The sequence below is a fragment of the Camelus dromedarius genome, chromosome 15, assembly GCF_036321535.1.
Source record: "Camelus dromedarius isolate mCamDro1 chromosome 15, mCamDro1.pat, whole genome shotgun sequence".
Taxonomy (NCBI): domain Eukaryota; kingdom Metazoa; phylum Chordata; class Mammalia; order Artiodactyla; family Camelidae; genus Camelus; species Camelus dromedarius.
The window spans coordinates 51,531,500-51,544,644 of NC_087450.1; the positions used below are offsets into that span (position 1 = coordinate 51,531,500).

At 42.2% G+C, this 13,145-nt stretch overlaps 1 long non-coding RNA gene across 7 annotated transcripts in view; it reads left to right on the forward strand.

Moving 5' to 3' along the window:
* Nucleotides 1-13,145, forward strand: part of LOC105092987 (uncharacterized) — a 283,085-nt gene that overhangs the window by 246,470 nt on the left and 23,470 nt on the right. For 6 of the 7 annotated variants that reach the window (XR_010384265.1, XR_010384267.1, XR_004141452.2 and 3 more), the window contains 3 exons: nucleotides 1,525-1,589; nucleotides 5,870-6,069; nucleotides 10,563-10,761. This is a non-coding gene — a long non-coding RNA (uncharacterized LOC105092987). The remainder of the gene's footprint in view (nucleotides 1-1,524; nucleotides 1,590-5,869; nucleotides 6,070-10,562; nucleotides 10,762-13,145) is intronic. The other variant, XR_010384263.1, reaches the window with a different exon arrangement.

Sequence of the window (13,145 nt, forward strand, 5' to 3'; positions counted from 1 at the left end):
CAAAACTTACTTAAAAATCACCTATCTCCTCCATGGTGGAGCCATGATTAAGATTCAGCTATGTCTGATTTCAAATTCTGCCTTCTTTCCACCGTGCTGCTGTCATTCCTTCTCCCTCCTGGCTGTTATCAGAGCCCTAAGAGAAGGCTTCTTTGTCCAGGAGAACATCGCATTTGCTCCTCCCAGCCCCCGAGCCATGCCCTTTTAATATGGACCCAGCCCTCAGTGTAACCTCCTGGTTGTCACAGCTCCCAGTCCCATTCTGGTTCTCATATGGGCAGGCGCTGTAAATCAGCTCACAATACACAGGCTCAGTTTGAATTTCAGCAGAGTTCTCTAGAAACAATAACCAGATGCAATTCAACTCGCATTGCGTCCACATAAGGAATCCATTCCAAGAAAAGTCAGAGGATGCACTGTGATTCGCAGTCAGATGAATGACTTCTAATCTTCCCTGGGCTCATTTTAGAACTCAAAGAAGAAATAACATCTAGATTAATTTTAGAGTTCAGCCTTTGCATCCGGCCTCAGGAAGAATGCATATATAATTTAGTCCTAGAATGATGACCCCTTAGATCACAGATCACTCATGGGTAGGGACTCCTTCTAGACACCTGCCACACTCAAGGCAATTTCCTCTTTTCAGTTTCAAGAGCAATTTCAGACTTTGCTTTCTTAGAAGCTACTTAGAAAAACCAGGACACCATCCTGGGAGTAAAACAGGATCCTCCAGGAATTACATCATTTATTTTTCAACAAAGATTAATTTAATTTGGTTTAGTTTAACACGAGTGTATGATCGTAGATTTGATAACCAAATAGATGCCTTGACATAAATTTCAGCCTTGGTTTAGCTCTCTTCCAGTGAGAAAAACAAAGACTCTCAACGGTAATTGGTATATCACCCCTCCAAGGGGGAGAAAAAGGCTAGGCTTTCAATTTTCTTAAACATAAAACTTGAAATCCACATATAATAATAAACAAATGGTTTAAGGCATTTTATGTCATAAATGTGCTGCCATTATTTAGTTATGAATTTTCAGGTTCAGGAATTATGCTAAAACCCAAGGGTCATTATGGAATGTCTGTATATTTGATTTCCTAAGTTCCAGATAGGTTTTAATGTGTTCAATGTTATACCACTGCATTCCCCAAGCTATTTCTTTACCCTCAGAGACATGTCCTAATAACAGGCCTCTGTGTCTTCTGCTTAGTGAAAGTGTGAATAATAGCTCCAAAAAGTATGTCTGTGTGTGTGTGTGTGTGTGTGTTTGTGTGTGTGTGTGTATATTTTTTCACTTTAACATATGTTCCCACATGGCCAAGTGGTTGAACCCAATACAGTTAACAACTTAGGAAGGGATTCATTGAATTTTCCAGGTCTCTTCATGGCCAGAGTTACTTTGTAAGGAGACCCTAAATGTGGAATAATCAACATGTTAAAGTAATCTAGATGTTTATGATTTGATAACTCTTTGGTGCATTGTTTAACAACATGTTTTCAATTTACTTTCCTTCAAATAGCTCCAAATAACCCCGTGATTTTGGATGATTGATTATGGGAATGCTGCTTTTACTGTACATCCAAGGTAATTTTAAAATTACATTTTCTTTTCATTGTTAAGGGGTAAAATCATTTGCAGGTCTTGACATGATTTATCAGAAAAAGGGGGACAAAGGGTCAGTCTTGGCCTCACTCCATTAGAACATTAGCATGTGAGCCCAGAAGTAAAGCATTAGGCTTCGTGGCAGCTGGGTCCTAATCTGAGTGTGCTAAATAATCAGCTCCGTGGCCTTAGGAAAGTCATCAAGCTCTTGTGACTCACTTTCCTTCCATATAAAACCAACAAAACAATTGTGATCGAAACCTCCCATAGAGATTATGATTCACTGTAACTGGGGGCAAGACCTAGAAATCTGTATTTCTCCTAAGAACCTGATGTTTATAGTCAAACAAGTTTGGAAAATATTAGATTAAATGACTTCTAGGTCCAGGCCTAAAGTTCCATGTCTCTAGAACCAAGGCTTCCTGTCTTCTAGACATTTTTCTTTCAACGTAACCATTTTATTACATAATGGCGTCCTTACTTCACCATATAGCCATGTAGATTTCTCTCAAACACTGTGCTCAAGCTTTTATTTAAATGAACTGTTTAATCCTCCTAAGAGCCGTACACTGTCAGCATATTAGTCATGGTTATTAATCCTACCTGCTACAACAAACTCCCCAGTCTTAGTGGCTTAACACGTGGAAGTTTTATTTCACACTCATGTAAAATCTTCCTCCATCTTGCAGCTATGTCATCTGGGATAGATGTCCTTCATGGGAAGACAAAGATAGGAGACACTGGATCTTACCTATCATCACAGGAAGTGACTTACAACACTTCTGTTCACAGCCGATTGGCTGAAATAAGTCACATGGTCCTGATCCAGTTAGAAGATGAGAAATGTAAAGGAGTACATGCAGGTCAATTAACCAAAAACGTCCCTGCCATAGGAGGGGGTCTGAATGTTACAGGTTTAAGGAACTGAGGCGCATGAAGGCCAATTAACAGCAGGGTTTCACTTGAAGATTGTCACTGATGAAGAACGTCATGTGGTATTTCATTCAAGAAAAGGGGCATGCGTTAGTCACAAGATGCCAAGATGTGGCAACAACCTAAATGTCCATCACTAGATGAATAGATAAAGAAAATGTGGTATATACATACAATGGACATATTCAGCCTGAACAACAACAACAAAAAAGGAAATCTTGCCATATGTGACTATGTGGATGAGCCTGGATGGCATTATGTTAAGTGAAATATGCTAGTCACAGTAGGACAAATACTGCATGATTCCACTTATCTGATGAATCTAAAATAGTCACACTTATAGAGGAAGAGAGCAGAATGGTAGTTGCTAGGGGCTGGGGGAAGGGAGAAATCGAGAGATGTTATTCAATGGGTATAAAGTTTTACTACTTAAATGCCCCCCCCAAATAAAATAAATTTTATTGATGTAAAGGTTGTCAAGCACAAATTTACAAGTAATAATAATAGAATATAAAATACTCTGTATGCAAAAAAAAAAAAAAAAGGCATGGCTTCCAAGAATAAAACTTACGTTTTCCCTTAGAGAGAAGAGGGTTTTCTTCCAAATATGTAGCTAGAGGAATGATTTTTTTTGAAGTTGTCTTTGCTACTCTGTCTTTGCATGCTAAACTCTGAAGCCATCTCCCTCCCTCAGGCAGACAGGTGCTCCCACTAAGGGAACATGAGGTCCCGGAGGTCTCTCCCGTAATCTACTTTGAACCTGACTTGCTCACTTCTGTAAAATAGGAATCTCAAGGTGTCGAAGAATCATCCATTTCACCTTAGCCTTTTTAAGCAGTTCTATGCACAGATTATTTCTTCACAACTAAAGCTGTGAAATACCAGCTCTGTCCATTCAAAGCACACCTGTTGTAAATAGACACTTTTTCATTCTTTCTACTTTTTGACCCTGAGAAATCTCTCAATCATTCAACAAATAATTTTAAGGAGACGGAGAGATTCCAAGATCTGTGGAAACAGAATATCAGGAAAGTAAGCCCTGTGCTGGAGGAACATCCGGTCCCCAGCAAAACCAAAACAGAATGAAAACAACAACAAAAAGCAGGCAAGTTGTGGTTAGTGCTGTAATTGACAAGCGTGTAGAGGAAGGAAAGGCTCGAGAGGGGAACAGGTACTTCCTCGGGCTTCCAGGAGTCAGGACGGGCATCAGAGGAAGCAAACGACAATTTCACTGGGCCGACAAGGATAAGGCGTTGTTCGTTAGCTAGAGGCGTAGAATCCAGGTGAGGGAAGAGGCTGAGCAGGAACACTGAAGTTGGGGAGTCCCAGCATTTGGGAGGATGCGGTGGGCAGGGGATGGATGGAAATCGGGGCTTGGGTCCAATGTTCAAGAACCTAAATAACCTTACAAAGAAGTCTGGACTTGACTCTGTGTTCATTAAGGAGCTATCTGAGGTTTTAATCAGGGGTCAAATATGCGCTGCAGAAACTTCATTTTGATGTCCAGGAAAGGTGAAATTCCACACTTGCATCATCTTTGTGTAGCGTAGAGAGATAATAAATTGTCAATCAATATCTGTTTTTCTCTACTTATAACAAAAATCTTAATGGGGTGTGTGATGCTCAGAATGAAGATGACATTGCCCATTTCCTTATGTTGGTATGGCCATGTGACTAAGCTCCAGCCAGTGGAACATAGATAAAGACCCAAGGGAACCTCTTAGTTATTTTTCTTAAAAGACAGCTGGCACACGTGATGGAGTCTCTTGTCTTCTTGCTGCCACTTAGAATCTAGATGTGATGACAAGCTTCTTGGGTCATTTTTTTAAAAAAAAAGATCATTCGAATTGAAAAGACCAACTGAATTGAAAAGGCCAGCTGAATTTTCCTTCATTTGGATTGCTTTTCCACTTTTACCAAAAATCAGCTGGACATATTTATGGAGGTCTATTTCTGGATTCTCTGTTTTGTTCTGTTGATCTATGGACCTATCTCTCTGCAAATATCATGCTGTGTTAGTTACTGTATGTATATAGTAAGCTTTAATGTCAGATAGAGTGATTCCTCCCACTTTATTCTTCTTTTTCAAGATTCACAGCCCATTTTAGGAAATACATTTTACTTTATAAAGTAGAATACACATACGTGAACACACATACATATATGAAATCCATTTCAGGAAAAAGATATATTGATTATTTGTGATGCACTCTGATTTTTTTCTAACCTATTCTGTTTCATTTTATTTTCAATAAAAAGTGCTGGCCATGACCCACTAAACTGCTTTCACAACCATGAATGGGTCTCTCAACTTGCAGTTGAAAAAACATTGCAACACACGGAAATGGGGAGTGGATATTTACCATCGATCCACTGTACCCCCCAGAGAGGAAAACTAGAAGGAAAGAGAAACCTGCTTCACTGGAAGGAGAACGACCGGTGGGGTTGCCCGATTCCTGTTAACTCTCTTTTCTGGTTGGGAGAAGGGCTTGTAAAGAACGTGCAGCCCACTTTCAGAGGCGCTCTCCCTAGGTCTCTAAACATGGGATTGGTTTTCTTTGAAACAGAAAAACCACTCCACAAGAAATTTAAAAGCCCTGTAAAACGGCATTTGTTATCATGCTAATCAGCAGGCCAGTTCTTTTACATGTGTTATCCTCCTGTATCCTCATCCTGTGGTAAGAGATACAGTATGATTTCCATTATATGTACGAGAAAACATACATACATTCTACATAACCCCATAGAGGGTGAGGGGTTTATTCAAATGTGCACAGCCGATGGGCAAGCACAGTCAGACCCAAGCCTGTGTTGGTCTCAACCCTCAGCCCCAAATCTCACGCCTGAGGCTGGGCTGAGGCACCCTGTTGTGATCAGACACCTACAGAGGAAGGAGATGAGCTCCTTTGAATGTTCATCTGAATGTTCTTAAGACGATGATGTAACTACCTATGTGGACCGTGAGGCTGGGGGCCACACCCCCGGAGCTGTACAGGGTCCTGGATTGTGAGGGAGACTTTGTGGAATGGAGCCACCAGACCAGCCCTGAACTACTACAGCCGGTCTTCTACATGAGCAAGGAAAAACTTTTATCAGGTTTAAGCCACTGTTATTTCGGGTTTATGTTACTCACAGTTGAATCTAATCCTAACTGATACACCCACTATCCCACAAGAACAGTGGCAGAAAAATATATATCACGTATCCATCACATAAATCTACTTTTATAAGGGAATGAAGTCAGATTATTACCCCCAATAAAAAGGTGTTTTGCAACATGACCCAGGAATTTAGAAGTGCCGTTTATTCCCTGTGTCTCCCTGTCTCAGAGTCTCACAGACACAGCTCCCTCGGCCTCAGTGGACATCTGTGGGAGCCTGGTTTCCATGGTGTCAGGATATGGAGGTCCAGGGAATGAAGAGCCTCGGAGGATGACGCCTGGATTGTCGAGCTCTGGCCAGCCGCACAATTTGGCCAACCTTGCCATCAAAAGCAAGATGAAGAGCTCGCTTGTTTTCTCCTTCACTGAGTAAGTTTTCCAAGTGGAGAAAGAAAAAGACAATGGCGGAGAAATAGAACAGAAGAAAAATGAAATATAAACAAACTAAACTCTTTACTGAGCAGAAAAGTTCAATTAAAAAAAAAAAAAGAGGAGAGAAATGTAGGATACTAATTTGAACCATAGCCCCATGTCTAATGCTTTTAGCCAAGCAAAGGAGAGAAATGCAAAAGAAATCTGAGTCAGAGGGAAGATGTCATGGTGAGTTTCAATGGGATGAATTTCTTATTAATTCTAAAGAACACGATGCAACATGGATTTAATTATACAAGTCAACCCACCCACATTCCTCTGTTGCTTTTCACACACATGGGCTTCTGAGGATGATGAAAGGTGGGTGGAGAAAAAGGAGAAAGGAGGAAACACACGGGGAGGCTAAGGCTACAGAAGAGGCGGCTCTCCTCCAGGGTCCAGCCACTCTCAGCCTCCCCATTCTAAACATGAAAGCCACAGAGCCCCACCACATCCCAGCAATAGCATCCGACCTTGCCAGTCCCAGCTGCTCCACTGACCTGGCCTGCAAGCACACCTCCATTTTGTTCTGTTTACTGCAGAGAAGAGATTCTTAACATTTTAAAGGATGGAGAGAAGGAATATCACAAGAGGGACAGATAGGAGTTTCAAACAACCTCTCAGCTGCTTTTAATTTCCTGTGGGCTGCTCGACACCATCGCACCAAGAATTTCACTAAGCACAAACAAACCTACTAAAACCCCAGAGAGTTTGAATGTATTAGAAAGTTTTTAAAATTTATATTTTTAATAGCAATTATATCTACTTAAGAAGTGAAACATGATGTTTTGACACATTACACATAGTAAAATAATGACTACAGTCAAGCTAACTAGCATGTCCCTCTCCTCTCATATTTATCTTTCTTTTTTTTCTTTTCTGGTGAGTGCACCTAAAATCTACTATCTTAGCAAATTCCCGGTGTACAATACCCTGTTACTAACTATTGTCATCATGCTGTACACGTTAGATCTCAAGAATTATTCATCCTACAAAGCTACCACTTTGTTGAAACAGCGTCCAGCATTCCCTAAAGTGTCTCTGGGGCGTCTTATCTGTGCTGCCATCAACGGTACCCCCATCTCTGTACAGGTGAAAGTGTTAATGATTTCCCGTAACTGAGACCCCAGTTTCCTCCTGCTGTTTCTTCTCACTTTCAGATAACACCCCCAGAGAATTCCAGCTGTTAGGAAGCCCCCTTGATCGTTCTATGACTTTTGCTAACTCTCCGTAGACATTTTTAGACTATTAGACGGAGGCTGTCTCATTTGGGAAGGAATCCAGCGGCAGAGTGATGGACCTATAAAGTCGCCGGGCTTCAGCATCCGAGTGCGGTTGAAGATAAAAAAAAAGACAAACAAATGAAATCCCCACGCTAGCCCTTCTATGCATACGGGATACACGGAAGAGAAGTACATGCTGAGAGAACCCTTGAAAAGCTTTAGCTAGGTCTCCATAGGTGACCCCCAGAGTCATCATGGAACTGGCCCAGCAGGGTAGTGGCCACCGCTCTCACCCCTGGGAAAATGGGGAATTGGCAAAATACACTGGAATATGGCCCAAGGAACACCCGGCCTTAGTCATAATCCAAGAATCCAGAAACTGCCTTCAGAACTGCTGCATTCAAAGCCACACCGTGTCTGCTGCGTCTGCACCAGCAGAGGAGAGTGATGCCCTGCGCTCCTGCGTGATACCACAAAGCTCGTGACTGAAAACTGGCATGCCTGCTCAAACCAGGGGCGGGGCGGGGTCGGAGGGCAAAACCAGATGCCTCTGTGATCACGTTCGCCCCATTCCACCTTCTCAGCATCCCAGGAGTGTATCTGGAAACTATATAACATTTGGAGCCCTGGCCTTGAGGGAATACGCCTTTAACTCTCCACTCTTTACAGCATAAGAACGCGTGTTAGAAAGATAGCTTTCCGACATTTTTCAATTGCGACTGATTTTTTTAAAAACGAAATTTATTTTGAAATCATTGTAGATTTACATTCAGTTGTAAGAAATACTGCAGAGACCTCATGCACTCTTTACTCAGTTTCCCCAAATGGCAATGTCTTGCAAAACGATAGTACCATATCACAACTAGGTTTTACAGATATTGGTACAAGATATCTCAGTTTTATCTGTTCATGAGTGCGTGCGTGTGTGTGTGAGTTCTCTGCAGTTTTATCACATGCATAGAGCTTTCTATCGCCATAGTCACGGTACAAAATGCAGGGCACCTTGTTGTGCTCAAAAGCCAGGAGTGACTATAAAGGAATGCCATGGGCCTCCCATATCACCAACAAAACCACCTGCATCTTCGCTATATTTGTAGCCACCCAGCAAGTAAGTCTTCGACCCCTCCGTTGACCTGGTCCACTCCAGCATAACTGGCTCGGCGTGGTCTCCTGTTGTCCACCTCTCAGTCCTTCCAGGATACCCATGCCTGCTGGGCTTCCTGGAACTGGGGACTGTCCTTAATTGAAGCCATCAGCTTCCACAGTCTAACCCTTAGGTCTCCCCCAGGAGCCATTCTCTAAAAGTAGCTTTGATTTTAAGCTCATAAGTCACATGTTGTTCCAGAGCTGACATTTAAAAAAAAAAAATTTTACAAGCCCTTTCCAATAAAAAACGTTTGTAACCAAAATACAGGATAAACCAAACTTTTAGAGTCTTTGTTACGAGTGGGTGCTCGGTCATGAAAGCCAATGGTCTAAGTGGCCAGGGATGGTACCTCCTCTCTAGCAGTCATACCGAATCTATCCACAGGGGACGTTCTGAAAAGAGGAAAAAATCAGCTGTAAATCTTCAGAGATTTCGCTATTTTAAACACTAACAAAGTGAGAGGCCACAAGTTTTCATGTGAACCTGCCTTGTTATAGGGCTGGGTAGTTCTAGGATTTGGGACAAAAGAGGTCTGAATTCCAGAAGCTCTGGTGGGTTGTGAGTCATTGGAAGCAAATTTGATCCTTTTTTCTTGGTTCTGAGCCGAATCGGGGTACATGGTGCACAGAGGAGATGCAGAGGGAGTTCTCGGGGGGCCCCCATTCCATCAGGGTCTTCTCCCTGTCTTTACCACTCCTGTCCCCCTCGGTCTCCACCTCCCCACAGTGTAATTTGCCGTTTAATGCATTCTCTGAGCTTTTAATTTGAACAACTTCATTTTTTTCTAACACTTAGCTGTCTTTAAAGTGGTTTCCCTAACATTCACTTTCTACGCTAGGGCAGTTGAAAGGGACGAATGGTGTAGTGTTTTGCTTTCCCTAATTCAGCCTTCGTGAGTTAGCAGGTGATCATAGTTGCTGTGGTCCCCAGTATTTCATGCACTTCAGTCTTAGAAACCATGAAGCTTTGGTTTTTCCAGTAGAAGATACCTTCTTGTTTTAGGATATCCTCCCAGATATTTCTGGGAGGGAGGTTGCAGACAAGAAATGAGAAATAGGAAAGAGGGGAACTCACTCTCTGCTGGCATCATCCACTTGCCCCTATCCTTAGGAAGTGGCCTTGCCTACTGTACACAAATCTGACTTATCTTGTACCAACCACACTTGGCTCCTTCCTCTATTTACAGCAAACACACATTCTCAACCTCACTCTCCTGTTTTATATCATTTCACTCAGTCATCACTTCCACTCTTCAACTGAAAGACTTTCTGTTTACTTTGACCAACTCACATGATGTGAGATAAATGTTCAAATCCCTCTTTATGGGCATTTAAAGATTGCAACACTACTTTTACAAGGCAGCTCTTTGATTCCAAAGTGGATAAGCTGCAAAGCCACAGTTGGGCTCCATCACGGCTGCAAAGGGACAGAGTCCTGAAGTTGGTTTTTGCTCATAAAAAGGTAAACAATGACACACAGATTTGAAAACACATAGAACCAGGTACGCCCTGCAGAATGCTAGTAGTGTCCATCGGACTGGTATCACTGTCCTGGCATAATGACCTTCAGAGACCAAGTGTAGACTCACAAGTGCTAAGAGTTACCAGCCAACTATATTGCATAACCAAACCCATCTAGAGTCACAGCACTGGAAATAAGTACTAACATTTATCGAACACGTAGTAGATGTTCAGCGTAGCTCTGGTGCTGTACGCGAGTTCTTAATCTCATTCTCACAACTATTAGGATCCATTCCACTTTTCAGCTGAGGATGTCAAAGCACAGAGAGGTTCTGCCACTCGCCCCAGGTCACACAGCCAGAACATAGCAGAGCTGGGATTAAGCCCCCCAACCTCTGGCTCCAGAGGCCCTGCTCTTAGCCACTGTACCCGGCCACTTCTCCCAGGAATGCCTCCAGCAAGCCAGCGCTCACTGTTCCTCGAGGGAGCTATTTCTGTTGCCTCCCAGAACTATCAGGACACTTCTGTTGTTGAGTTAATGTGTCCCTCACTCCTTAAGTCTTTCTTCCATCTCCAGAGCCATCCAGAACATTGTTTTGTTTCCTTTTATTCTCCTAACAGGCTCCAGAGATTTGAAGATATCAATTGATCCTGTCAGTTGCACCTGAATATTCTCTTTGTGGTTAGTGGAAGCCATCCCATTCTAAAGGAAAAACTGTAGCATCGGATAATTGAACAGCTCGCCACTCCTCCAGCTCTAGTCGGAAGCCCAAGTTTAAAGTTGGGTGTAAAAAGCATTAGGGATAATCTCAAGGCAACGGTAAGATATGCTGATGAATATTTGTGTAGCTACTCACAGTGTCATTTCTATTATCCACAAATTAGGAATAACTCATGTCCAAAATAAGGGAATTAATAAAGGATAAGTTAGCCATGCATCATAATACGCATTCATTAAAATGGATGCTTTCAAATAATAACTAAGGATAGGAAATTCTCATAATAATGTTCATTTTTAAGAGTAGGATTTAAAACATTTAGAGTACTGTCTTAATTTTGAAAAACACATTTAAAGTGTTTTTAAAAACCTCATATATACATATACTGAGAAAAAGGGAAGAAATAAATGCACCATTCTACTAATAACAGATTATCTTTTATCTTTTCTTCTAAATACCCTGTATATTTTCTATGGACTTTCATAATTTTTGAAATCAGAGGGAATAGATTGTCATCATTTGTGTGTGTGTGTGTGTGTGTGTGTGTGTGTTTGTTTTAAATCAGATGTGTCCAAGAATCACCTCCAGCCAAAGTTGGATTTGAAGATTGGGGATGGGGGAACAACATTGAAATGGGATGTTTCTAACATCCGTTTGATCGCAATGTTTTGGGTCCCAAAATGCATTTCGACTCAGCGGTCAGGGAATGAGAGCAGCTGGGCCTTTCCCCCTCCACACTCCTCCTCCTTCAGTCTCCTAGTGGACAGTGTCAGGGCTCCCACCCACACAGGGTTGTCAGATAAAATGCAGGACACCCAGTTAAATTCAAACGAATATTGCATGGGACATACTTACATTAAAAAATGATTCCTTGTTTACCTGAAAATCAGATTTAGCTGGGCATCTTATATTTTAGCTGTTAAATCTGGCAACCCCGCATGCAGATCCCTCCGGATTTCCTCTTTACCGTTTTTGTGAATGTGACAGTGGTGCCCTCCTCCCCTACCAGCCCCTCCAGGAGAAACTCCCTTACTAAATCACTCACCCAGGGATCCTGCTCAGGACGTGTTTCTGCAGAAACTGAATTCAGGAGAAGCGCTCTCCTCCCTCTTTTGCCCCCTTATCTCTTTTTTCTGTTTCTTCATCTCTCTCCCTCTCTCTCTACCTAGTTTTCAAAAATTGCTCTCCTTTATTTTTTATGGATTATCTAAAAACTAAATATCCTCAAGATTTTTCCCAATGCATGAAAGTATTCCTCGGACAAACAGTAATCACAGTACCAAACTTGCCCACCAGAGGCCCACTAAGAAGTGGCCTGGGCCCAGTGGGCCTCCTGGCAGCAGGGCACACCCACATCTCTGGGGGAGGGGGGAGCCGAAGACAGCTCTGATGCTCAGACCTTATGTGGGGAGTTCTAGTCTCCCTAACAGCCCTCCTGTAAGAGCTAACTCAGTGAGGAGTGGCCAGAACCCAGCCGAAGATCAGCATCTGAACTGGTGACTTGCCCTAACTCTCCCTTCCCTTCCCAGTTGGTGGGTTCCCGGATTGTCTGAGGTTAGGTATAGAGGACAGGAGAGTCCCAGTAGTTATAAACACATTTGCTTTCTAAATCTTCCTAAATCATATTCATAACATCAAGATTGTTAAATTTTACTGTTAGGAATTATTCCCTCTGTTCTCTGGTTCTTGTCTGACAAATAGTCCCTGGGGCAGATGGCCTTAACTGGGCAGGTCGACGCTGCGGGAGGGGATAGGAAGAAAACATTTGTGTTGCTGAGTATCTTACATTGTGGTAAGTCAGCAGGTGTAGCAGAGGCAACATGAAAGAATTCAACCAGAAAATCAGCCCAAACTAAATCAAACCTCATTCCAGCCTTTTTCTCCCCTTTACTGTACTTTCTGAAAATTGCTTTGGAAAGACACATTCTCCTAATCTCAAGCTGATCATCCTCCAAGTTAGGAATAAATCTAAAGCCCTGAATAGCAATAAAGGACACAAACAGCTCAAGCAAGGAGGCGGTATCTGCTAATAATGAATCAGGCAACAAAGAGAGGAGGAACTATCAGGAGGCAGAAGGGAAGAGATAGGAAAGTATGCTGTCACCAATTTTTAGGTTTGCAGTTGGGATGGACAGAGCAGGAGCAGCAACCCATTTTGGACATGGGGAGTTGGGGGTCAATGAAGAGAAGATGCAACACTCTCTTAAAATGTTGTCTTTAATTTCCTCCATGTCGCCCATGGTTTCATTTAACTGCTTGTTGTAAGTGGAAATATCATTCTAGTTAAATTTAAATGATAAAGAGCTGGTTCCACTGGCTGGGGAGTTATAAACAATCTCAGGGTTAAACATTTTGGGGTAAGTTTAGAGAGGCTGACATAGTGCAGAAACATAAGATACAATTATTCATTTACTCATTTTACTAATTCATTTGGCAAATAATTTTTGAGTGTCTATATGGTTCCAGGCCTGTGCTAAGCAACAGA